Source organism: Piliocolobus tephrosceles, chromosome 18 (assembly GCF_002776525.5).
Source record: "Piliocolobus tephrosceles isolate RC106 chromosome 18, ASM277652v3, whole genome shotgun sequence".
Taxonomy (NCBI): Eukaryota; Metazoa; Chordata; class Mammalia; order Primates; family Cercopithecidae; genus Piliocolobus; species Piliocolobus tephrosceles.
This window is the reverse complement of record NC_045451.1, coordinates 64,458,297-64,462,484: the sequence shown is the minus strand read 5'-3', so window position 1 is coordinate 64,462,484 and position 4,188 is coordinate 64,458,297. Positions and strand designations below refer to the sequence as shown.

General features: G+C 50.2%; 1 protein-coding gene and 1 long non-coding RNA gene across 2 annotated transcripts in view; one reads left to right on the top strand and one right to left on the bottom strand.

Moving 5' to 3' along the window:
- The window catches only part of DLGAP1 (DLG associated protein 1), a 976,217-nt gene that overhangs the window by 869,242 nt on the left and 102,787 nt on the right, over positions 1-4,188 (top strand). The gene's annotated exons all lie outside the window — the stretch shown is intronic.
- The window catches only part of LOC113225114, a 4,000-nt gene continuing 2,697 nt past the window's right edge, over positions 2,886-4,188 (bottom strand). Inside the window, exon 2 of the long non-coding RNA XR_003309746.2 lies at positions 2,886-3,089. This is a non-coding gene — a long non-coding RNA (uncharacterized LOC113225114). The remainder of the gene's footprint in view (positions 3,090-4,188) is intronic.

Here is a 4,188-nt window from a genome sequence, read left to right as displayed (position 1 = left end):
GTTTTTTGTATTTTTAGTAGAGACGGGGTTTCACCGTGTTGGCCAGGATGGTCTCGATCTCCTGACCTCGTGATCCGCCCGTCTCGGCCTCCCAAAGTGCTGGGATTACAGGCTTGAGCCACCGCGCCCGGCCTACAAAAAGTTTTTAAAAAATTAGCTGGATGTGGTGGTGTGTGCTTGTGGTTCCAGCTATTCCGGACGCTGAGGTGGGAGGTCGCTTGAGCCTGGGAGTTAGAGGATGCAGTGAGCCATGATCACGCCACTGCACTCCAGCCCAGGCAACAGAGCGAGACATTGTCTCTTAAAAGAAATAAAAATAAAAATAAATAAATAAATAAGTAAAATTGGCCAGGAGTGGTGGCTCACACCTGTAATCCCAACATTTTGGGAGGCCAAGGTGGGTGGATCACAAGGTCAAGAGATGGAGACCATCCTGGCCCACATGGTGAAACCCCATCTTTGCTAAAAATACAAAAATTAGCCGGGCGTGGTGGCGCCCTCCTGTAGTCCCAGCTACTCAGGAGGCTGAGGCAGGGGGATTGCTTGAACCCGGGAGGTGGACGTTGCAGTGAGCTGAGATCGCGCCACTGCACTCTAGCCTGACGACAGAGGGAGACTCCGTCTCAAAACAAAACAAAACAAAAAACCAACTCTGTCCTTGGAGCTGTCTTTTCCTTGAAGATGTGAAAGCTTGCACACCTGTCACCACTCCAGTGCCACCCTCCACACGTGGGCTTAGTTAGCACAGAGCTCCAGAACCTGAGATGCCTCTGAGGTGGGAGTAGGATGGCATCCTTCTGCCACAATTCTAAAAGCCACTGCCCAAACTTGACCTATTTACAGTGCGGTGATGCCACCTCTCCCTGTAGACAAATTCAAGTTCTCGATTAAGGGGCGTTTCCCAGACCTTGCTGGCCACGCCCAGAAGAGCCTCCTTTTCATCTGCAAAATTGAGATCCTGACTTCCTATGCAGGGTTGTTTTTCATATAATGAGACTATAGGTAAAGCACCTGGCTTTATTAAACACTCAGCGAACAAGGAGGAGGATGGGGGTTGGTAGAGTAAATTGGTACAGATTTTAGTATTGGACTTCACACGTTCCTAGGTTCGTAGATTGGTTTTATTTAATTTTGGCAAATGACGAGTACGTAACAGAAAGATAGTATTTTAAATGCAGTCCTTGCTGGGCGCAGTGGCTCATGCCTGTAATCCCAGCACTTTGGGAGGCTGAAGTGGGCAGATCACTTGAGGTCAGGAGTTCGAGACCAGCCTGGCCAACATGGTGAAACCCCATCTCTACCAAAAAGACAAACATTAGCCAGGTGTGGTGGCACACGCCTCTAGTCTTAGGTACTAAGGAGGCTGAGGCAGCAGAAGGCTGCAGTGAGCCGAGATCACGCCACTGCACAGCAGCCTAGGCAACAGAGCGAGACTCTGTTTCAAATAAATAAATAGTCTTTAAGGGACACTTAAGGAGTAATGGACGGGACCGGGTACGGTGGGTCACACCTGTAATCCCAGCACTTTGGGAGGCCAAGGCAGGCAGATCGCTTGAGGTCAGGAGTTCGAGACCAGCCTGGCTAACAAGGTAAAACCTCATCTCTACTATACAAAATTAGCTGGGCGGGGTGGCACGCACCTGTAACCCCAGCCACTAGGGAGGCTGAGTTAGGAGAATAGCTTGAACCTGGGAGGCAGAGGTTGCAGTGAGCCAAGATTGTGACACTGCACTCCAGCCTGGGTGACAGAACCAGACTCCGTCTCAAAAAAAAAAAAAAAAAAAAGAGTAATGGAGGGGGAAAGAGCCCTGGGGTCGCCTGGACAAGTTCATCTCTGGATCCATGTCCTTCTCTATCAGTGACAAAGTTGGATAATGAATGAGGCATAATTTTTTTCTTTTCTTTTTTGAGATGGAGTCTCGCGCCACCGACCAGGCTGGAGTGCAGTGGTGCGATCTTGGCTCACTGCAACCTCCGCCTACCAGGCCCAACCAACTCTCCTGCCTCAGCCTCCTGAGCAGCTGGGACTACAGGCGTGTGCCACCACGCCCAGCTAATTTTTGTATTTTTAGTAGAGACGGGGTTTCACTATGCTGGTTGGCCAGGATGGTCTTGATCTCTTGACCTTGGGATCTGCCCACCTCGGTCTCCCAAAGTGCTGGGATTATAGGCGTGATCACTGCACCCAGCCCAAGGCATAATTGCTTTAAGCACTAACCCTGTTATCTGAGCATCAGTAAGGAGCTGGTATCCTTTCTGGGCCAAGTGGACTGATGTAAACAGTATTACACAGGTTAACCCAGATACGTTTTTTTGCTTTTCCTTTGAAAATGGGGGTTTTGGGAGGGCAGAGAAAAGGAGGAGGATGAAAAATTAAGTGCCTAACTACACAGACCAGGGGGGCCTGCAGCCTCCCACACGCCTGCGCTCCAGATCCAGGTAGTTATTCCTCATCGTGCTGACACCAACAGGAAGGAATGGTGGATGCATTTTCTTTCTTCTTCACTTCCCCACGCATCCTGTTTTCCCAGGTTTGGAGGTATGAGCCGGCCTGTGCAAAAGCTCCTGTGCCAGGTCAAGCCCTGATTCCAGGCCCTCTGTTCCTAGGGCGACGGCAGCAGTGGGCTGCTTTGGTGGAGGGTCAGCCTTTTCTCCAAAGTCCAGCGAGCCTGCCGGTGAACCAAGGTTACTGATTAATCCACACTGAAGTCTCGGTGAGGACTCAGCCTGACCGGACCGTCTTTAGATGGGACGGACTCTGGTTCATACACAGGCCACTCACTCTGCACAGCCCCCCTCCACTTACTGAAGCAAGATGAATTGGCAGTAAGTGCGTGACACCCTGGTCCCATCTAGAAACAACCAGCTACTCCACAGCCTCAGGGTCAGGGATGCTCAAGTGCTATTTATTCTGTTTACCAGACATACAGGAGCGGGGCAGGGAGTCTTCATCGCCTGTTGCGTCATGTGATTCCATTCCAGATTTTTCCTTTTATTCCTGTCTCCAAGGCTCCATTGTACAGGTGCTACTAATTCTCATGAAATGATACTAGGAGGTAAAGAAAGTTCCCTGGCTCTCAGATATCCATCTGTGTGTGTGCAAGCAGACAGAGCACAGAAAAATAAGTGGAAGAATAACAAGGTTCCTAGTTCTGTGTGGGCTGAGCAAGAAAAAAAAAAGAGAATAACGAGGAGTGAAAAGAACGAACAAGAAAAACAGCTGCACAGGAAAAGGGCAGTGTCACAGGCGCCTCCCACGGGCCTTTTCTGAGGGCCCGTAGGGAAGGCCAAGTGGGGAGAATGGGGGACATCAGGTGGACGACCCAGGGGACCAGCTGGTGTCAGAGCATGCTAGATGAGGATTTGGCCTGCTAGATCCATGTTGGCGGGATTGGCCAACATCAAACGTGAGGGGGCTCTGGTGACACGTGACACTGCACCATCAGAGATCACAGCGAATGGCTTTGCTGAGGTGTCCACTTTACTCCTGCCCCAATCACCTCCCTTTCCTGATTATTAGTTCCTTTTTTTTTCTCCAGGAAGTCTCTTCTCATCCCGGTTCATGCCTTCACGTAACAAGCATTTACCACACTAGTAGCGTGAGCCGCGCCGGGTTACATCCGTGGATCAGACAGACAACAGTGTCTGATCTTGTAATTCTTCCATCCTTTAATTCCTTTCTCCCAGTCTGGCCAGAAAAAAAAAAAAAAGTTCTCCTAACAGAGAATATAGGAACAGGTTGCTGAAAAGTGACATCCGACAAGAAATGAAAGCTAGTTGATGAAAGATTTAAAAGAAAAATGTCAGGTCAGGCTTGGTGGCTCAAGCCTGTAATCCCAGCACTTTGGGAGGCTGAGGTGGACAGATCATCTAAGGTCAGGAGTTCAAGATCAGCCTGGCCCACATGGTGAAACCCCGTCTATATTAAAAATATAAAAATTGGCTGGGAGTGGCCGGGCGCGATCACTGGCGCCTGCAGTCGCAGCATTTTGGAAGGCTGAGACAGGCGGATCAGCTGAGGTCGGGAGTTCAAGACCAGCCTGACCAACATGGAGAACGAACCCTCATCTCTACTAAAAATATAAAAAATTGGCCGGGCGCGGTGGCTCAAGCCTGTAATCCCAGCACTTTGGGAGGCCGAGACGGGCGGATCACGAGGTCAGGAGATCGAGACCATCCTGGCTAACA